Here is a 23,375-nt window from a genome sequence, read left to right as displayed (position 1 = left end):
TTTTTATTGCATAAATTGATTCTTTATGAAATACCTACGGAGTGAAAAATAGTAAAAAAATTCTAAACTTTTGTTTGAATAGATTAAAATTGCATTAAAAGTTCTAATGGCGGATCGAACAAGTGTACCGTGGGCGTGTACACTGGCCAATAGAACCGTAGATAGGTGGGGATAGAGCAAGCCCAATTGCACGCCCACATACCACTTCTATCGTCCTCCATTAAGACTTTCCAAGCTATTATTCTAGTCTAAAATGTACTCTAGAATTTTTTCACTATTTTTTACTCCATAGGTATTCAATAAAGAATGAAATTATGCAAAAAGAAAAATAAATTATTTTGAACATTTATTTTACGTCACACCATCAACTACGGTTTGTAAATGATTGCAGAATATGTTTTATTTCAATTATTATGTGTCTAATTATGATTTGATTTTACGAATTTTGTCGGGAAAACAGGCGTGTTAAGAATTAAATAAATTTTTGAAGTACATATTTTTATTGCATAAATTGATTCTTTATGAAATACCTACGGAGGGAAAAATAGTAAAAAAATTCTAAACTTTTGTTTGAATAGATTAAAATTGCATTAAAAGTTCTAATGGCGGATCGAACAAGTGTACCGTGGGCGTGTACACTGGCCAATAGAACCGTAGATAGGTGGGGATAGAGCAAGCTCAATTGCACGCCCACATACCACTTCTATCGTCCTCCATTAAGACTTTCCAAGCTATTATTCTAGTCTAAAATGTACTCTAGAATTTTTTCACTATTTTTTACTCCATAGGTATTCAATAAAGAATGAAATTATGCAAAAACAAAAATAAATTATTTTGAACATTTATTTTACGGTTCACCATCAACTACGGTTTATAAATGATTGCAGAATATGTTTTATTTCAATTATTATGTGTTTAATTATGATTTTATTGAAGAATTCGTTCGGAATAAAACAGTTAAGTTAAGAATTAAATAAATTTTTGAAGTACATATTTTTATTGCATAAATTGATTCTTTATGAAATACCTACGGAGGGAAAAATAGTAAAAAAATTCTAAACTTTTGTTTGAATAGATTAAAATTGCATTAAAAGTTCTAATGGCGGATCGAACAAGTGTACCGTGGGCGTGTACACTGGCCAATAGAACCGTAGATAGGTGGGGATAGAGCAAGCCCAATTGCACGCCCACATACCACTTCTATCGTTCTCCATTAAGACTTTCCAAGCTATTATTCTAGTCTAAAATGTACTCTAGAATTTTTTCACTATTTTTTACTCCATAGGTATTCAATAAAGAATGAAATTATGCAAAAACAAAAATAAATTATTTTGAACATTTATATTACGTCACACCATCAACTACGGTTTGTAAATGATTGCAGAATATGTTTTATTTCAATTATTATGTGTTTAATTATGATTTTATTGAAGAATTCGTTCGGAATAAAACAGTTAAGTTAAGAATTAAATAAATTTTTGAAGTACATATTTTTATTGCATAAATTGATTCTTTATGAAATACCTACGGAGTGAAAAATAGTAAAAAAATTCTAAACTTTTGTTTGAATAGATTAAAATTGCATTAAAAGTTCTAATGGCGGATCGAACAAGTGTACCGTGGGCGTGTACACTGGCCAATAGAACCGTAGATAGGTGGGGATAGAGCAAGCCCAATTGCACGCCCACATACCACTTCTATCGTCCTCCATTAAGACTTTCCAAGCTATTATTCTAGTCTAAAATGTACTCTAGAATTTTTTCACTATTTTTTACTCCATAGGTATTCAATAAAGAATGAAATTATGCAAAAACAAAAATAAATTATTTTGAACATTTATATTACGTCACACCATCAACTACGGTATATAAATGATTGCAGAGTATATTCTATTTCAATTATTATGTGTCTAATTATGATTTGATTTTACGAATTTTGTCGGGAAAACAGGCGAGTTAAGAATTACATAATTTTTTTAGAAAAAAGGATTATTGCATAATGTGATTCTTTATGACAGTAATAATATGTTAATTACCTCCTACTTTAATTCTCTCCACAGATCCAAAATTTTCGTCATGGCTGCACCACCATCAGTACATTCCAATACTTCTTGTTCAAAAACATCATCCACTTTTAACAATATGTCTTTTCCTGCCGTGTGACCTTCCAATGCCCAGCAAAATAGTAATAGTCATTCATATATATCATTATAATATCCTACAAAGAGTGACAATTGAGCTGAATCTTGAATGTCTGTAGACTCATCAAGCTGAATGGCAAATTTTGGGCTTTGTTTCATTCTTTCCATTGATTATTTAACCAGGACCTCAGGAATTTCTGTAATCCTTGTACAAACTGTATCATTTGATAATGGAATTTTACGCAGTTCATCTGCACACTTTTTTCCATGAATCATCTCAGTTACTTTAGCTGCTACGGGCAATACTAGTTCCTCACCAATTGCAAAAGGTTTTTTTCGCTTTTGCTGTTAAAAACGATGCTTCGTAGTATGCTAATTAGTATTTTTCCTGGATCGTAGCATATTTATCAAAAACTTAGTTTTTCTGTTTTTTTGAATCTTTTAAAAGCCTTTTAAAAAATTTGCCTGTTTTATTTGAGCGGGTAGGATATTTCGTTTCAAAATACCTTTTTAATTTTGTGGGCTTCATGCTTTCATCAGCTGAAGTTTCGTTGCAGATTAAACAAAGCGGTTGCTGTTAATCGTGATTAAAACTGTCCAGTAGGACAGTTGTATAAGGGTTGATCGTCAAAAACTGCACGAAAAAGCGTAACGTTGAAAAACACCCAACTTTGACAATTTTTTTCTCTTTTTCTATAAAAGATAAAATTCCAAAATTTTCTTTAAAATAAAGGGCAAACCCTCCTTTATAACTGTAATTTTTTTGCAACTACCCAGATCTAATTGGTTTCGAGAAAAAAGTTGCCAAAAATGAGCAAAAACCGCTTTTTCAAAAAATGTTCTTGTTCTTGTTCTTCTTCTTGTTGTTACCTTTTTTGTAAACAACGTAGCGCCTAAACGCGCGGACCAATGTCATTCGATTCGGAATTTTATGTAGATGTGCCTTTTGGGGGTCTCGATCCTGTACATCGAATGGGAGAGGAGTTAGCCCTCTTTATGTAAGGCCCCCTCCAAAATTATTATTACTAATTACTCTGTAAATCTGGGCCCGATTTTGATAAAATTTGGTAGGATGATAGGGTTAGGGCTCCCCTACATAACATTAAAGCGGCGATCAGTTCTTACACTTGTTAAGAGGAAGTATAGCAATCGTTTCAAATTATCGACACATGAACCGATTTTCATGAATGAAGTGTCATTCGAATCAAAATTTTGTACAGATTTGCACTTTAAAAGTCTCGACGCCGTGCCTCATAAGGAGGGGAGTTTGCCCCACCCAAATAAGGCCCTTTCTAAAACTATTATTACCAATATTTCTATAACGCTTAGTCCAATTTTGATAAAATTCAGCTCGAATAAGTGGTTAAAGCTCCTCTACGTTGCTGATGCTCTTGCACCTACTAAGAGGAAGTACTGCAATCGTTTAAATTATCAATGAGTGAACCGATTTAAATCAATGAATTGTCGTTCGATTAAAAATCTTTGCCTATTTGCCTTTTAGGGAGAACTACTGCAATCGTAGTTTATTTTTCTTACTCCTCTCAAAAGGAAGTACTGAAATCGCAGTTTAATTTTGCTATTTACATACAAATACCTTCCTATGTTATTCAAAACGCTTTTTCAAAAAAATTGTTATTGAGAATGGTTTGGGGGAACCCAACTATAATCATTCTTTAAAAAGATCTCTCCAGTGGTAGTTACGGTTTCGACTTACCACCTTATCAGAGTATAATGATAGAATTGTTTATTCCAAATTTTAAAAAAATCTGTAAAGAAGATATGTAACTTTGTAAAATAGACAAAAAGGAAAATCTATCCAAAAGGTACAAAAATCTCCTTAACAAAAACTTACAGTTTAAAATGTTAAGTATAAGGGTTGATTAAACGCCAAAAGGTACACAAATCAGCAGTACCCAACATTTCATTAATACTTCATTAATTCTACTGCATTAATTTTCATTAATAAGTTATTTTTTAGAATTTATTAGATGTCACAGACCCTTATGCTGGCCACTTCATTTATAATATTTTTTTGTTATAATTATGATAAATCACATATAACATACGTACATGCATGTTAAAGTAGAAAAAGACAAAGTTAGAGAAGGCTACTGTCTTGAATTCGTCTGGCCGAAATATTCGTGAGCACAATTAACACACAGTTAATAACAAGTAGATTATTCAACAACAATTATTCATTAAAATAAAAATAAATAAATAAAATAAACAAAATCATTGATGTAAGTTTTTTATAAAAAAAAGTTTTGAATTTTTTAGCCTCATAATTTTTTTTTATTTTTTATAACGTTTTTCTTTTTAACCTGTAATTAATAGTTTGATTATTATAAATAACTAGATATTACAGTCAATCTACAGTGCTACTTGAACAAATATTTTGTAGACGAAAATGGCCAGCATAAGGGTCTGTGACATCTAATGAATTCTAAAAAATAACTTATTAATGAAAATTAATGCAGTAGAATTACTTAACTATTAATGAAGTATTAATGGAATGTTGGGTACCCGCTGATTTGTGTACCTTTTGGCGTTTAATCAACCCTTATACTTAACATTTTAAACTGTAAGTTTTTGTTAAGGATAATTATTAGAAGTAAACTCGTATTGCAGAAATGATCCATTGTATGTTCTTTTTATGGGCAAATCTGGCTCTTTTCTTGTATTTTCGACTTATTTTCCGATGTAATCGAAGTCGCTTTGGTTTCTTCTAGCTTGATTAAATCTAGATTAACCACTTATCCATTTTAGAGCACAGATTCAACTAAAATAAATCTTAAATGAGCAAGGATGTTTTTAATTTGTACGAAACGTAGAACTTCATAGCCATTAACATTTGCCATGAAAGATTAACGGACACTGTGCAATTGGGCGAAACCTAAACTCCATTGAAAAGTGTACTGAAAAAGACTGGAAGGAGGGGGGGATTAGATAGACAAAAGGGCATTAAAAGCAGAAATTGGGAGAGCAGACTGGAAAAGGAGAATTATGATAAACTAATATTTATGGTTGGGAAGGGTGGGGGACGCCACCAACACTCAGAACACCTTTGACACAAATACTAAAATATATTATTTTATTAAAAGAAAAGATTATTATTTTACAGTCATTTACAAGGTAATACCAATTGAGGTACAAGAAAACAGACAGATACAACGCAAAAGTAATGAAGGGCAATGTCTCTCGTATAAACAAATATAACGCTCAAAGGGACACCTGACTTAACAATTGTTTTAATACACCAGACAGTATAATACATGATGGACAAATGTCTATAATTGATTTCTGTACTGCCAGACACTGCACTTGATTTAATAATAATTTCAATATACCAGACAGTATAATATAGGAACAAATGTCCTATAGTTACAATAAATAAACATATATATATATATATATGTATATATCTTTTACAGGTGGTTGAAAGACAACATAATCATGGTCATGACCAATTCAGTATTGAATTTTAACACAAAGAAACGTGCACGAGGTTTTTAAGACCTGACCGGAAAGAAGCCAACATGGCGGCCCAGTCAAACTTAAACACTACTGCCATAAAGTCATTCGACACTCCTAGCTCTATTGAGTGCCCAAGGGCAACTGGCTCGAGCTCCCAGGCACAAGCTGGAGCCTCCTCTCCTTCCTCTTCTCCAGTTCTGCCAACTGGGCAATGGTGCGCCATCAGCGCCAAAAGACAAATTCTAGGCCGGGGGGCCGCACATCCCTTCGAGGATCGAACATGTACTGTCACAGAACGACAAACTTATACTTCATTTGCTTAGTATCTTTGATAGGATCACTACAACATATATCCCCACTACTTGCTGAACGTTCGCGAGTTACAGAAGTTAACCAAAAAAACTTGTTTTTTTTTTCTGTTTATTTGTGACTAAAATTTTAATAAGTGAATTAATTTATCAGTTCAGAATATATTTCGGCGACCCCCGAGGAGTCGCTATCCATAGTTTAAGAAGCACTGTTCTAGAGTAACAGGAATAAAAGAAATGCCCAGTTCAAAAATAGAATAAACGCTGTTAGATTATTAACTAACATGACTGGAGTGTTGCATGACTCAGTTAAGCATGAGAACATGCTTGCCCCATAATAATATCATTACTGTGAAAGCAATTCTTCCAGATAGAGGACATCCATTTTGTAGAAGATTGGACACGCACTCACTGTGTTCAGACGAATAATACACAAAGTAGTTTCGAATAGGAGGAATATGAAAGTAGTTAATATTGGTTAGTAGCAGTATTAAAGCTGCGAGCTTAGTGGGGGAGTTGCAGATGTAAGCCTCAAAGAATCACAGAACGCGTGGAAAAATAGAAAGTAATAATACCTACTTTTAAAATAGGTGTCGTGGACACCGACGACTAGGAGCATAATTTACTATTAAAATCTTGAACGTTATTAACACTACATAAAATCTTAAAGTCTAGATCTGGGAATCGAACCCAATACCACCATACATCTTAACTTTCCGGGTCTTGCCTTTAGCCCATCTTTTGCCAAACCACTTGATCTACTTCAGGGAACCTCAAAGTAGTTATTTCCGGGGATAATTTGGAGTAGAAAGTAGAATTGCCACTGAATCTCAAAGATTAACGAGACCCACATGTTACCAACTAGAAATATAAAAAGAAGAAAATAAAGAACTAGGAGGAGAAAAGAGAACAATAAGTGTGTTGGACGATTCAGTTCTGTTGGTGTTCCAGAAAGGTTTAAGAATAAAATAGGGTTTAAAAGACTTTCTAAATAAGAGCTACCTCGAAACGGGAACAAACAAAAAAATAAAAAATAAAAGAGGTAATTTTAGTAAGTGTACACTAACTAGGTTGGTAAGACTGACAAAGAGAATTGGACTTTAGAATCTCGTAACAAGAAGGCAAAGGATCGGGTTAAGAGTGAAGGCGGCAAATAGACTACCGTCGGGCGCACGCAAATGCAAACACTAGCAGAGTGAAACGGGGAAAGAGGGAAATATAAGAGTTACCAACTATGTGTGTGTAGGCGGCAGTGTTGGCAACACTGGGCGCTCGCTCGTACCACATCCTGCCCGCTTGACTACGCCAACTATTAATAATTTTACTATATGCTCTAATTAGAGAGTCGTGGTTTCCTAGAGGCCGCGTAAAATCACATCCATGTTTTTAATCAAAAACCAAAACGCTTATATCGAAGGTTATAAATTATTGTTTATATAAATAAAAGTTGACGTAATCTAATCTCTGGTGTGAAAACTAGTATGATTATCTGCCATTAGACGGTTAGTTGACAACTTCTTGGCTGATTTGCTGCCTCGTACTGCAATGTCCTGATTTGATCCGCCACATCAGCATGTTTTTTTCTACTTCTTAGATTTTCATTTATCATCAAAATGGTTCAAACTCGTCTATTTAGTATTGGGAATTAGACTTTAACTATGCTTATATCATACACTATACTGTGAGTGATACACACTAAATAGGGTAAGACAGGCTCGTCGTCTGAACGCAATTTGCACGTTTTTGCAGCCATTGATTTATCGCAATGCCTGGTAGCACTAATTTGAGAAACGCAGCTCACTGAATTCCCTAATTATCTTCAAGTTTTAGCAGATAAATGTTTCAATATCTAGGTGTTGGCCTTTAGTATTTAATGCGAGAAAATACACTTTAAAGGTACAAATAATGATACTTTATTCAACGGGCAAATACAAATATATATTTTCCCTGAGGGTTATAAAATAATTTCAATGTTCCCTTGGAAGGACCAGCGACAAGGTCTCTGCATGAATAATGAATTAGGGTGCTATCTGGTGTTCGGAATATTAATTATATTTACAGGAATAATAATATGGATTCAGTTGGCACGCTCGTATTCTGATATTAAATAAATAACTTAGAATTGGCGAATCATAATGCTGAAATTTGTCAGAAAACATGAATATAATGGAACACTTGGAATTCATGCATAATGCACACACACAAGTAGGAAAGTTGCCGGTGTCAGCGTCGCTGTTTGTTTCGAGCTCATTTCGTCGGTCTCTTTCTGGGCCAAATTCGGGCTGAACCACCCGGAGCTTCTGATAGCCCACTGCAACAGATCGAGATTTCCTAATGACTACCGCAACGATTTATTATCTTTGGCGGACCACATCAGCGTGAGGCTGAGGTGGGATACTACACGGGTTAACAAAAGACGGTTACAACTCTTCTTCCATTATCAGAGGTTGATTCAACAGTTTGGTTTTAGAGACTTTTGATTCAACTATGTTCCTACTTGAACTAAATCGATTAAGATTTTTCTGATTTGTTTTATTTATTGCTGAACTACTTTCACTGCTCTAATAATTATTGTTTATATTTGGAATTCAGTTATTGAGGATTTGAAAGACTAACAGGCCAATCTGTAGGCCAGATTGAGTCTTCTTCAGTAGCTCAGAAGGCAAAGAAGGTTGCAATTTTCAGAGGTTATCATTTGTTGTGGTTATACTGATATGATTACAATAGCTGCCATTTGTCAAGTCATGTAGGTTAAGTTTGATTCAGTTGTTTAATTCATTCTCTTATAATATCTTCTATCCGCAGGCATAACAGTTCCCAGACTTACCTTAAAAACACTCCTTTTCGTTTTAAATTCAGGGAAAGTACCTAGCAAAGTACATTGAGAAAGGGACTCCGCCTGAAACTTCTGGAATCCTTAAGTAATGAACTGTTTAAAAGGTACTTATAACTCTCCAGATAAGACAAACAATCAGACCCGTCTTTCTCTAATATAAGACAGATTTTGGATCTGCGGACTAGAACTTTAAGGTTCTAAGCGAGCGTTATCTCTTAAGAGTCGTACCAGATGGCAGCTTCTCCACACTGTGTGGTGTTCAGTTATTATTGCACTTATCAGTGGATACAGAAGGCTGTTTAAATTTATGCCAACATGATTTCAAAACAAACGGAAGGAAATAAGTAGAAGAATTAAAGAATATAAAAGGAACTCTCCACTCCAAGATGGCTGCAAGTTTAATGCGAGTTAGTGGTGAATTTGATGTCCCTTCAATATCGATCCGTATAGCAGAGTTTTATATTTTATATAGGGGTTAGATATATATGTAGATAATGTCGTAATGTACCTGTAAGAGATTGAAGATAAAAATAAAAAGATTTTTTATTACCCACAATAAAAGTTTTATTGTGACACTGATAATGGTTTGTGCAACTAAAACTGGCTGGCTACACAGCGCCGTGTGCTGTGCGCGTCAGTGCTACCCCCTGGTGGTCCACTTTACAGACACCTACGTCACCCTGTGCCCTTCACGCCATCCACTAAACTAACCACAATTGATCATAAAAACTTTCCTTCTTTGTTTGTTTGTTCGCCTCCATTACGCGTTCTCTGCCTCCCGACTGTGGCGGCCAGAAAGTTATTTGCTAGAATCAATTAAATCACTCTTCTTTATGAGACGGGAAAATATGTTTTCCGGTGTGCAAAAAAAGGGGAAGGGGGTTTCGGAGTAAAATTTATTTCAGAACCAAAAAATTGGTGTGCATTCCCACAATTAGATATAGTTGAACCTTTATTTGTTCTTCATAACTATGTATCTATTCAGTAGCCAATAAGGTTGTCGGCTCAAGGTCGCCCACCCACCCTACTACAGCTCGCTGACCTCATTCTAAAGATCTTACTCGTTAACTAAGAGTCGATGTTTCAGAAGATATTTTGCAGGTTGTACAATGTACAATAGTTCTTGCATTAATAAAAGCCAAAGTTCAAGGCGTTCGTAAGATATAAGTGCAATTGGATGTCAACAGAAACTTAGAATGTAGGTGATAATTTAGACCGCTGAACACAAGGAAACAGATGGCTACATCCACATTAGGTAGAACACGCTGCATTTATTGAAGATGTGATAAGATTCGTAATGGTTCTGCTTCTTTACGTATCTTCTTTTACTTTTCTTCTCGTATGTTTCACTTTCTCTAATTATTGTAAGTTGTAAGTGATAAGTTGTAAATTGAAAGTTGTAAGCTGTAAATTGTAAGTTGTAAGCCGTAAATTGTAAGTTGTAAGTGTTGTTGTTATTGTAATGGTAAAATTATTAAAAATTTTACAATACAACTGAATCGGTTATTGCAGAAAAAACACATGTGACATTACAGCCATTTATTTTTTTTTACGTTATTTCATAATTTGAGCCTTATCGCACATTTTAGTGCAGAAATAACACATCTGCAGTAGTTTAAACAGTCTTAACGGCCGCGTAAATATTTCATTTAGTACAGAAAGAACTCATATGCTGCACAAGTGTTGTTTCTGCAGTCACCTGAAAAGTCGTGATTTTGTAACATGAGTTGTTTCTGCAGTCACCTGAAAAGTCGTGATTTTGTAACATGAGTTGTTTCTGCAGTCACCTGAGAAGTCGTGATTTTGTAACATGAGTTGTTTCTGCAGTTACCTGAAAAGTCGTGATTTTGTAACATGAGTTGTTTCTGCAGTTACCTGAAAAGTCGTGATTTTGTAACATGAGTTGTTTCTGCAGTTACCTGAAAAGTCGTGATTTTGTAACATGAGTTGTTTCTGCAGTTACCTGAAAAGTCGTGATTTTGTAACATGAGTTGTTTCTGCAGTCACCTGAAAAGTCGTGATTTTGTAACATGAGTTGTTTCTGCAGTCACCTGAAAAGTCGTGATTTTGTAACATGAGTTGTTTCTGCAGTCACCTGAAAAGTCGTGATTTTGTAACATGAGTTGTTTCTGCAGTCACCTGAAAAGTCGTGATTTTGTAACATGAGTTGTTTCTGCAGTCACCTGAAAAGTCGTGATTTTGTAACATGAGTTGTTTCTGCAGTCACCTGAAAAGTCGTGATTTTGTAACATGAGTTGTTTCTGCAGTCACCTGAAAAGTCGTGATTTTGTAACATGAGTTGTTTCTGCAATAACCGATTCAACTGACAGGCATCAGAACAATTTAACTTACAGCCGAAAATTTCTCTTACGACCTAAAATAAAAGATTCTCTGAAAAAGAGAATATCCAGAGTTGCAAGAGAAAGGAAGTCACAGCCAGTTGGTTCTGGCTGAATCTGTGTTACTTAGAACATAAGCCTACCTTAGCGAGGCTTTGTGCTGGAGGGTATGCTGGGTGCGTTTTGTACCAAAATACTATACAGATATTTCTGGATGATAAAAATTGGATGAGGGTCCAGGAATATTAGCCAGAGAAGGTTTAGTATCAGTTGTTGGTGGAGGTTTAGAGGAGCATACTGCATTAAGAATGTAGAAGTGGAAATGGAAAGGTTATTGTTGGGTTATACATTGGGCAACGAGGGATGAGGTACCTGGCAGAATAATGACCGCACCTGTTGGACGTTACCTCATCAATTATTTCTGCTAGGTAATCAACACACCTCCTAGCATCGTTTACCTCGCATTATCCGAGCTGGATTGCTCGGCAAGACTCATTTCTCGCTGGCACCGTCATCAATTAATTTCATGTTCCTTCCATTTCTGATTTTGGCATCAATAAGCCAAGTCTTACAAGTCTGTTACAGATTAAATTAGGACACACAATTCCAAAATGAAATTACGCACCATTTCAGGAATCTTAGCATACATGAAGGTATCACGGCCGCCTGAACGACACAATCACGCTGTAACTTCTCATTCATCGCACAGTTCCCGTAGAGCTCATGGAGCAGAATTAGTTGACGTAGATACACAACTATTCAGGTTTGGCAAATCCATTGGCAGTAATCTCTAACTCAAGTTTACAAAAAAACATTCTCAAGTAGCATAATAAAGAGCAAGTCAAGTATTCATCAGTTTGACATCCATTTCACACTCAGAAATCGATCTAAATAAAATTAATTCCAAAATAAAATGGGGGGGAATGGACAAATTTGTTAGATAAAGTAAAGCAGCACTTCCAGGAGGAGGATTGTGCTCCCTAGATCGAGCCACTTAGTCGAAATTGTTTTCAAGTCCTGCTGGCCCCTCGCATAGTAAAAGTGCTACATAATTTAAACCGCTTTTTCGAATTAAGTGGACCTTAAAACGCGCCTTTCCGAAGCAAGATGGCATTTGTTGATTAAATTCTTGTGCCCCAGTAGTAAATTAATGTGGACTGCAGTAAACAGCTGTTACGTGAACAGCTAATTCTGCTAATAAATTAATTTAGTACAAATCCCAAATAATTGTTCTTTTTCGGCCGTGCAATTTTAAACTCTAACATTGTACAACATTTACTGTAGTATTTACAACACTGTAAATTTAAAAGGTATAACCTTTAGTCGGGTTGCACACGGTGACGTTGATATTGTGGACTGTTTATTTAGTCCACCATTTGTGCTTTTGTTGTTAGCCGCCCTCACTGGAATCTTTGTGTACGTTTAACTAAACCTAATACAATTTTCATGAGAAAAGTGTTTCCTGATTCCCTTACTGGGCGAGCGAGACTGGAACGAGCCTATTGTGGATATGCAGAGACAGAGAAGTGGCTCGTTGGAAAACTCTACAAAATGGTACCTGAACATTCTCCGTTGGGCTTATTTTCTTCACACTCTCGTAAGTAGAAGATTGCGATCGTGTCTAAACTTCCTGCAATGAGTTTTCGTCTGAAACAGCCGTTTGAGGTCGCCTCAGTCAGGAAAACAAAGAGTCAAAACCAGCCAACATTTTCTCTTACCACAGTCCAAAGCTTATACAAATAGTTTTTCTTCAAATTCTAAATTTGAAAATTTAATCTTAATGAAGTGCCCACAAGGGAAACCTACCTTCTAACCAATCACCTTTGGAAATGACCCTTAAAACAAGTTTCACCAATGAAAATTCGAAATTTTGAAAAGTTGTAGAAGTGAGTTCGAAAAAATCCCTGATAAGTGAAAATGTAATGCAGTACGGGAGGTTTTGCAACTCAGAATTGCAACGAGACATTCAATCATTCGTAATAAATGTTAGATGAAGAACAGCACATAATAATGTAACGTTACTTAAGAGGAACATCTTCCCTTAATCCAGTCTCCCAGGACAAAAATTCAATCAGAAGTTACGGATTCAATGTGAGTAGAGTGATTACGAACTAAGAAAGAAAACCAAAAATCATTTCATGAAGGTAAAAATATGTTTTGAATGCCCTTAGGGCTTTTATCGCCCAGTTAAGCCACGCCCCACAAATCTAAACATAAAATCCGCTAAAAAAAAAAAAAAAAATGGTGATTTTGGGGAACCCTGAAGCGCATATTTTCGGCTGGAACTCTGTGTTGAAAACGATATGATCGTTGCGAACGATGATACCGGTATAGTAAGAGAAGTACCGGGCAAGAAGCTCAAGATCAGGTATCCCGATGGAATCTGTCAGTAACTTATCGATGGAAAGCTTTCAACCATTTTTTGCTGTATGTATTTTTCTTTTCCCTCTTTCAACTTTTTGAAATATTCCTGAAAACGGATTTCCTTTAAACTCGATGCATCACTTGTATCCTTTTAGAGTTACAACTTTTAATTAGAACATTTTTTCAGGAAAATTCTACTAAAAGGACTCTTCTTGGAAAGTAGGATTGGAAATACTCATCTCCTGCCTGCTGGTTAGTTGCTCTCTGCAGCCTGCCGCTACAATTCTCCGGACTGATGGAGCAATGGAGCGAATCCGATTTCAATGAAGAGCTATTATAAAACATTATCATTGCGCTAGTATTCCATGTTAGTTATAATTCTTTTTTTAAACTTTTTTGTAGTGCTGGAAAACGGATAATATTGCTTTTCTACTGGCTTGAAAAAGCGACATCAGTCATTAAATTGAAAGGTAATTAGATGGACTATTTTATGATCAATAATTTTATTGTAGTAAACTATGAACTTACAAGAAATAGGATGAAATAGGACAGTGGGGGAACAGAGTGATGTAACCCTCATCATCACATGTGTCCAAATTCTAGCCTCAGAGACTCCCACTTACCCTCAAATCTTAAGAAATTTTTGGCAATCTTCCAGAATCGCATTTTGGGGATTGCTTCGGTCAATGGTGGATAGTTGAGCGAAGTGCACTGAACTAAAAGTAGGCTATGTAAACAAATAAATGCATTTTCTGTACAAAACGACAACGCTATTCACCACCAAGCCGAGAAGTTGCCAAAATGCGGCTTGTAAGACTTAGCTTGCTAAACGTATTTAATTAAATTAACAAAGTGTTGCCAATTTTGGTCAAAAGGGAGCGAAAATCACCGAGGACGGCCGAATACACTTTCTTCAGTAAGGGCTAAAGGTAGCGCAAGGTCTGAGAGAGCAGTGATTAATGAAAGGAATTCAGGCCATTAAGTCTTAATCAATGCCCTAGCTGCTTGGAGAGGTTATTTCGCTTATAAACAATTTCCGTCTAGAAAAAAAGGGATCCCAGCCCAGCTTCTAGAGGATACTAACTTGGCACGATAACATGTTTACTTTCTCTTACTCCTAGGAAAGAGGGTAATGTGATCGTGCTGGAGATCGTTTTTTTTTTTTTTTAAGCATTTCGAGTCCGAAAAAATGGTTTCAGAAATCAGTCTGCGTTTGCGCAGTGGGCGGTAAAAATGAAATCAAAAACTAAAAATTGCAGATGGCCCAAATTTGATATTTATTTTAACTTCAACTATTAGATAGGACAATAAGTTCTGGGACAAAATCTGCCAACAGAAAGGGCCAAACATAAAATGATTTTTCGGCTTTTTGGGATCTTTCCGCTAACGGTTCCCACGATTTCCTTTAAATTCCCCTGAAAAAATGCTTTCTTAAGCTGTTCTGGCGGCGAGGTGGGTTTAAGCTTCTTTCTAAAGTGCCATTTAACTATAATGTACCATTAACATGCTAGGATGGATTCAATATTTAAGGAAACTTCCAAATGAAGTAGCATACCCTAATGAAATAACCACGCTACGGTACTGAGAACCTCCACGTGTTGCTAACAGTTCAATCAAGAAGACTAGTATTGTTTACTCTTGCTCACCTGTTGTACTAATAGATAGAATAATCGATCTGTTGAGGTTATTGAAGTGGCCATGGTAATACAAAGAAGTTGAGGAACATACTTAGCGGTTGAAGTGGTTATCCTTATCATGTCCTCTAGGCCCTACCTACCTATCTTTCAATCTCACTTAAATATTACCTCCTTCATTGTTGCCACTTCAGTTTTTTTTCTTCTTCTTCTTCTTCTTCTTTGCACACTTCGTGCCACAGCTGATGGGGGTGCTACCACTCTTAGTGAAGTGGCCGTCAAGAATATCTGGATTTGGCTGTTGGAATTTGCATAAAATTTTAACTGTTCTAATGTGGTGTTTGTGTTTAGGGGGGGGGCGCCCTCTTGATATCATATATCTTCAGCCTTCACTAGACAAAGAGTTGGTGAAGATGCGATATTTCGTTGACATGTCACAACATGAAGTTTTGTGTCGGCTACAATTTTTGGTATTTTTGTGTAAATAGGTCGAATACAAGAAGACTTGCACAGGCAGTGTGAAACGGAAACAGAGTTGAAGTAAAATTCTCTTTGCCAAACTGATTAAATCTCTGATGATGAATGCAAAGCAGAAAACTGGTCAGGGATACTAAAAAAACATGAGTTCTAGGCAAATAAAATCAGCCATGTTGTTCATTTATGAAAATAAAAAAAAATTCTGCTTTCTGATTTATTTATTTTTTTAAATTATTTGGTCCCCCCCCCGCACGCCATTTCCCAAAACCACTTTTTGGGCTCCAAGAACCTTGAAACAGAGGTTTTCGGAAAACTCGAAGTTTGATCACGATCTGTAACACTTTTCGCAATGCTTTTCTTACCTTGTTAGAGAAAGTTAAAGTAAAAATAAATGAAATAAAAATTGTAAAAACAAAACAGAGTGTAATTTATTCAAACAAAAAAATAAAGGAAAGAATAAATTCATGTTTTCTTTATTGTGGAAAATAAAATAAGAGGGAATGGCGGCACTGCAATATCAGGGAAACCTAACTGTAACCTACCGCAGAGCAGAAACAGTACGAAGTGTTTTACATTTTCTCTCTCTTTTTTTTTTTGTAACTAAAATAAAATTCTAATAGGAACAGAGCGGCCGTGTTACTATATTTAGGAGTTGGCCTTATTGCTGTCCCAAACTGGTATACAAGGAATTAAAAAGAAAGGTAAGGATCCTTCCTACATAAAGGGGTTCAGTACCAAGAAATTAGGTAGTCAGTGATCAATATTGCTATGTTTAGACCTACAGTCAGATACAATATTTGCTTTGCTACTTTTAGTTTTCCTAATTACAATCATCGACAATTGTCAACACCGGCTGCGTCTCTAATATCGCATTTTCTAAAATGGGAGACCCTTTAACTTAAAAATGCTTGAACTGGTCTCAACTTCGGCAGGCATTCTAGTAGAAGACACAGATAGGTTAGGTTTTTTTGGTGATTTATTGGCGATAATTTGTGCTCGGGATTGAACACTCTCGTTAATCATATTCATCCTCTTGGTCCAAGCAGCTACTCGGGGGGGCGAGAGCTTCCTGTTCTAGCAAGATATATAGCTCAACCAACACGGTAGCCGAGCGGTTAGAGGCGAGACCAGTAAAGTTAATATGTATTGTGGTACTGGGTTTGATTCCCGGTCTTAGGCCTTGGATTTTATTTAATGGTTAATAAAAGAAATTTACAGTAAAGTATGTTAAGCTAGTCGCTTTCGTCTACGACACCTAATTGGTAGTTGGACGTAAAGCCCCGCCTGAAAAATTGGGCGATTACTATACTTTACTTTATAGAACTCAACCTCGTTCGCATGATCTTAAGAGGACACAGTGTTCGACTGGTGACTCGTATCCCCACACAAAGAGCACCTCTGAATCACCTGCCAAGAAGAGTTCCAGCTCCAGAGGATCGGTCTTCAACCACCAGCAGGAGAAAACAATGGAGCCATTCTCGAAAAAATCCTGAAAATCTAATTGAAATTATGACTAATGCTCATTTCAATGTGTTTTGCGCCTAAAATGGAACAAGATTTTAGACCCAGTAGACCTTAAAGTGGAACAAACGGAAGTTTGCGTTTTATTTAAAAAGCAACTTTTTTTTCCAGAATCGCAGTTTCAAGAAAATCATTTTGTTGCGATTAATGATAATCGCGCGAACAAACATTGAAAAATCAATCTTAGAAGTCGCTGTACAGATTGGCGACCAGTGTCGCTTGGTATCAGTATACCAAGTTAGAACTTTCTCCAGCACGTGGATAAGATTCCATAAATAGAGAATTAATAGTTAACTAATTTCCCTGGAGTTAGCTGGAAACATTTTGGAATGTTAAATGCACCGAAGAAAATCTGGTGGAACGACCTCCTACCACAGCAGATTGCAAACTTAGAACAGGACAAACTTTCCTGGTTACACCAGTGATTCATTCACTTTCCTATTTTCCTTAATGAAGGTGTTAGCAACTTCCCGAACAGGAAATGGGAATGGTTCTTTAAAAGGAATCTCTTAAAACAATTAGCTCGCTCAATGGAATGTTTCAATCAATTTTCTTGATAGTAACTAAAAGTGGTAAGTAAGTTCATGATTGATTTGTTCACTGATTTTGGAGAAAGTGATTCCTTAAAACTGGATACTTGCTGTTAGACGTCCGACGGAGGATTCTGATGCAACATCACTCACACGACTTCCTCTTACCGCAGATTACGTAATTAAACTTTTTTGAAACACACTGAAGTTGGCTGACGGAAGTGAGATGTCACAGCCCCTCTTGACCGCTCTCATAATCCCAGAGAGATTTAAACCAGAGATAGACCTAACATGCGCATTGCGCTCTGGAGTCACTCCAGAAAACTACTGAAATCAAAAAGTCGCTTCGTCGTCACCCGATGGACTGGAATTTCCCCAACAAAAACATTTCTCACAAATATCGCTACCAGATTTTGTTCAGGCTCATCTTGATTCAGGCATTTCTTGAACGCAGGATGATTCGCAAGTGTACAATAAAGGACAAATCTCTCGGCATATCCTTCACGCTTAATAGAAATACACTCCCTTCAGTTTAACTAAATAACATCCCTAAAACCTGTAGCAAATAATCGTTCCATATCTACGATTTTACCTTGACTCACGTGCAATTCACAGATTGGACTCAAACGACTCCGTACTCTCAAACCAGAGATTCCGAATGCTCAAGAGACTACTTGACGATCGATAAAAACTGGATACATACCGACAAGAAACGGCTGTACTCAGCCCTTGCACCTATCTGGACTTACGGACTTGAACTGAACTGAGCAGCAATTTTTCAAAATAAAAATGCGTTTCATGGCCAGGAAATATTTATTCCACATAAAATTTTTAAATTATTTTGATATAATTATTTAACGTTTGCGTTTTCCCAGTTTTATTTAATATTAAAAGAGAAATTAAGTTAGGTGAAGAATTATTTGGTGAATTATTAGGATATCTATAGGACGTAAGCACACCTTGTGGAGGGTTATATTGTCTACTCAGGTGAGGAAAATCCGGCGCTCTAAAATTAATGCAAACCCAGCTGGTCAGGTGAGCGCCTGACCGACACTCTGTGTCAATAAAATATTTTTACCGCCCCCTCCTCCCACAGCTAAGTAATTAAAAATAAATATCGCAGGGAAAAAAAGAATCTCTGTTGAAGAACAATCTGTTGTGAACACACACACAAACTTGCTCTTACTACAGGATGTAACCTCAGTGGAATTTACCAGAAATATATTTCTAGTAAAAGTTGTGGATTTATTTTATTTTTTTGTAATCACTATGCCAAAAGTTCAAGCAGAATCGTAAGAGCCATTATCTACGTAATCTGCACGATTACACAACGCTCTACAGTAGAGTAAGAGAACGTAAAAAATATTTAACTTAAGCAAATATTAGTTTAGAACTTAAAAATACTATTTTTAGACAAGAAACTGCGTTTCTGCTTAAAATTAAATCTGGGGTTTACATTTTATTTTTTAGATTATGAATGGCAAATAAATGGAAAAAAAACTGGGACAATACTCAGCGGGATGCCCCCAGGGGACTCAGCCTAATGAGGTCTCATCCTCTGCATCCCAACCCCTTTTTTACAATATTCTTCCTAAGGACTCTAATCCTACATCTATCCTGAGAGTAATAGATGTTCACCCTTACCGAAGCGAATATTGTTCCCTAGTAACGGGATTAACCCTTTAAAAATAAACCTAAAATTATTTTAGGAGTTATTCAAAGACAGGTAACCGGTACATTAAACACACCTACTGAATAATTTAAGGTCAACTGCTCGGTCTTAGAAACTAGGTGAATTTAACCAATCAGAGCCATTGGTAAAGTTCGGAAATTCGGTTTTCCACTTATTTTGTGGCCCAAAAATATCTTATTTCGGAGAAAATGGTTCCGAACTAAAATGATTGTTTAGTACTTAAACAAAAACAGGATCCGCAATTGAATAAATATTTTTGTGTATCTTCTGCAAGGTTATTTCAGCCATTCCGTGTTGGAGTAGCCCACGACTTGTTTTGCAATGTAATCAAACAGTCGCAGCAACTCCAAGCCGAGTAGTATGTGTGGCCGAGAAATCGTAACCCGAGGTAAGATGGTGGCAAGCGCTGCCAACTTCACACGTCAATGTGAGCCACTGCCATCCTAACGACAATCAGCTCTCCTATCATAGCTACTTGATTCGTCTCCCAGTGTCTGCTTTAGCTGGAAAATTCTTGATAAATATCACCAGTCATAAATATAAAACTGACAAATATTTTTAATAAAGTGCCATTTCCACTTAGCCAAATTTGTCTAAAACCAAATTGCCACGTTTCTTAGTTACGCAGCAAATACAAACAGACTAAAACCATAAAAAACTCTTAATTAATCTGCGAATCTCTGAACGGATATTGCCGATGTAAACTAGAAATCTGAAATCAACAAGATCACACGAACCGAAAAGAAAATATCTCTAAAGAAACCACTTACTTCTACTATATTCATGCAGCTTGCGTAGGATTCAATACCAATCGTTGGTCACAAAACTCATACTTGCGTGTCCAACAAACACTGCGTTCTGAGTTTGCAGTTATCAGTGACCGAAATAAGGAGGAAATGAGATAATGCGAAAAGTGACCCGGATAATTAGGACGTCCAAACTGATAATTAACATTCTAGATACTTAATTAAAACAAACGAAATAATTTTACTTTTATCATTTTCCTTATTTTGAGCGCACTAATGGTGATGGTGAACGTTTTATTCACCTTGAGGTTATTTAGAAGATGTCACTGAGGACAAAAGATTATAAGAAAGATTAAAAGCTTGATTTGGCAGGGATGTCAACTCTTCAAAACAAAAATTCAAAATTACCGAGTCGTTCCTCTCAAAATCGGGAAAAAATTGTTGAAGATATAATCAGGCTTATTACCGAAAGACTGGATCATGTTTTGTAATATTTTCGCTGAGGCCCGATGTGTTTTAAGTGAGGACTGAACTGTTTGTGAGGTCGGGTAGACTAGGCAATTCTGGTGACTGGACTCCATACTACGTCCAGGAAACATCTACACCACCGGGTGAGGTTAATTAACCCGGAACCTCTGTGCAGACTCTGCCAGGAGAAGTGGGAAACGGTTTCTAACTTTATATTAGAAAATTTGATTCTCACAGGTCAGAAGAGATTATTTCACGACGTAGACTGGTGAGGAAGTTCCTGGGCTTTGAAAGAAACGGGATTAGGCTATTTGCCTTTTAAGAAGCCTTTTCCTTGAAAAATGTTTCAAAAAAGCTATAGACTCACATTGTGTAACAAAGGATACAACTTTTTAAAGAGAATCCTACAGCTGTTTTCCAGAAAATACAAAAATAAACTGAAAAATCGATTCAGGAAACCGGCACTTATGGTCAGCTGATTGTCTCCAAATGTTTACTACCGGCTGCCACAAATTCGACACGTCAACTTTGTAGTTTCCCTTTTTGAGATATGAGTCTCAAACACAAATTGTTTGTTTTGCAAATAAATAAAATAAACCAAGTCTAAAGTTTTAAACATTTTGTTTTCCTATTATTTAAAGGAAAAAACAACCAACACAAGATAACCGTCAAGCAAAGTGAAAGACATTGTCGATTTGTCAAACACAACAAAGAAGACAACAGTGTGAATCACTTTTATTAAACGGAAAGAGGCGGCAAACGGAACACAATTAGTGTTGACAGTTTTCGGGTTGGCAATTGTAGCCGAGATAGTTTTGCCAGATAGGCAACTCGCAACATGTTCACAATAGCTCTGCCACAATACCTCTGCTACAATACAATGGAGGTTACCTTTTCTGGCCAGTACAATGCCAGCTTCTCATATTGGCTGCATGAATAATTATGAGTAGAGTCATACACTCAAATTGATTTTTGGAGGATAATATGGTTGAATTCTCAGATCGCTTTCTCACAATCCAATCATTGCCATTCTAATGATAAATCCCCCCCCTCCAAAAAATGGTTAATTGCAGTGGTTTCCTATTTTGAATTAGATACTAGACGAATAGCACAAGTTCGAACAATCAGGCTACGACCCGAAGGATAAGTTGTTTTCAGATCTCACGGTAATTTTTTGAATTAATAATACGCTTTATGTCATCGTCGGGATATAATTTAATCGCTTCCGCACTTGTGGTTCGTTGTTTCTCGTTGTGAATGTACTTTGATTAATTTATGATTTTGATCAAATGAAAAATGATAATTTTTTACCTGATTAGAGAGCATTGAGTACATTCAAGATTAAGGTTGCCATTCTTCAGGAGAACCTTATCGTAATATTTTTTCAAAAAACCCCTTTTATTAAAATTCCACATGGATTCTGGTTTAAATACTGTGTCAAATCTAGTTTAGGCTAGTTTCAAGAGGATGGACATACTGTCGTGGTAACTAACATACACATGGGAGTATCTGCTGACTACGAGGCTACTTGGAATCAGTTGAAGTAGGACGGTAGTGTGAGCGGGTGTGCTGAAGGCTTGGTTGGTTTGTGGAAGCTGCCCTAAGGGAAGAAAACCACCGTAGGCTATTCATAGAGGCCTGCCCTCCCTAGTACGTGTGCTAGTACCGATATATATGAGAGCAGGACAACGTAATACTCCGCGCAGATGTTGTGCCCCAGATTGTAACAGTTTTAGATTTATAGACTAATCCTTTAACAAATATGTGCGGCATGTTCAGTAAATACTGTTCGTAATAATATACCAGACATGTTGTATTCGTATTTATAATTACCAAACATTAAATACTAATTTTGCAATCTGGGTTTCAAATCCTTACCATACTTATTATTTATGAATAATCCCAACTTATGAATTATTTTGGTTTGCATGAGAATAAATGAGATACCAAAGACTCAACTGTTTGTCTCTTATTTTTTTTTTAAGATGAAATTAGCGAGCAACTAATCCACAGAGATTCTGCACCAGGCGCTCAACTTGCGGGAACTCGTAGATAGTCTCACAGAAGTCTGGACGAAGTTTGGCCGATTTGGACTCAGCTTGCTTTTCATGTTGGTTCTAAGTGTGTAAAAGGCATAAAGGAGCATAAGTATAAGAACTAAAAAGAATAGAACTGTTATCCAAAGGAGATTGGCATGTACAGTCCTGATCAGCATATAAACTGGTGATATTCACCAGTTTGCCTTGAACTGCAAGAAAGTCTGTAGTTTTCTGAAGAAGAGTCAGAGGTTTCCCTACAAAGTAGGTGAAGGTGACTCTCTAAACATCACCATGAAAACCCAAAGTTCTAAACCATGAAGCAACCCACTGACCAAAACTAAAATAGAGTGCGAAGGTAGAAAATCGTGGAATTCGTAAAAAGAAAAGCATGAAAAATCGCTGCAGCAAAGTAGGGTTTGCTTAACATGCTGTACTTTACAATTTTTAGATTGAAGCTGCTTAGAATAAGTGGTAATATGGTAATTATCTTTTATTCCAGGTTTGCAGACTAAATCCCTCTACACTAATAATACTAAAATAATACTAAAAATAAATACTCTAATACTAAAAAAAGTGTCGAAAGGACCAACATAAAACCAGTCTATCATCGAAGAAGACAAAAATGTCCTCAATGAAGATGGATACTTAACCTTATTAAGTTAAGACGGGCTCGTGAAGAAGTCTGTACTTCTTCAGAGGCACTTTGGCTGGAAAGCTAAAGTCTGCTGGCTCGGGATGTTACTCTTGAATGAAAAAAAAGAGAAGAGTCATAGATCGCAGCATCCTCATTATATCAAGGAAAGATA

The 23,375-nt window shown here is 36.2% G+C and overlaps 1 protein-coding gene and 1 long non-coding RNA gene across 8 annotated transcripts in view; one reads left to right on the top strand and one right to left on the bottom strand.

The window, feature by feature from the left end:
• Nucleotides 1-23,375, bottom strand: part of Task6 (TWIK-related acid-sensitive K[+] channel 6) — a 91,243-nt gene that overhangs the window by 65,707 nt on the left and 2,161 nt on the right. The window lies entirely within an intron of this gene.
• Nucleotides 12,256-16,026, top strand: LOC141451848 (uncharacterized). Of its 2 annotated transcripts, none has more exons than XR_012457146.1 (3): nucleotides 12,256-13,524; nucleotides 13,649-13,931; nucleotides 14,337-16,026. It is a non-coding gene; the product is annotated as an uncharacterized lncRNA (long non-coding RNA). The 2 variants fall into 2 exon arrangements; XR_012457147.1 differs by having other exon boundaries at nucleotides 12,257-13,524; nucleotides 15,584-16,026.

The sequence above is a fragment of the Rhodnius prolixus genome, unplaced genomic scaffold (genome assembly GCF_049639745.1).
Source record: "Rhodnius prolixus isolate KJV_2025 unplaced genomic scaffold, Rpr scaffold_14, whole genome shotgun sequence".
Taxonomy (NCBI): Eukaryota; Metazoa; Arthropoda; class Insecta; order Hemiptera; family Reduviidae; genus Rhodnius; species Rhodnius prolixus.
Note: the sequence above shows the minus strand (reverse complement) of the source record. Positions and strands in the feature narration are given on the sequence as shown.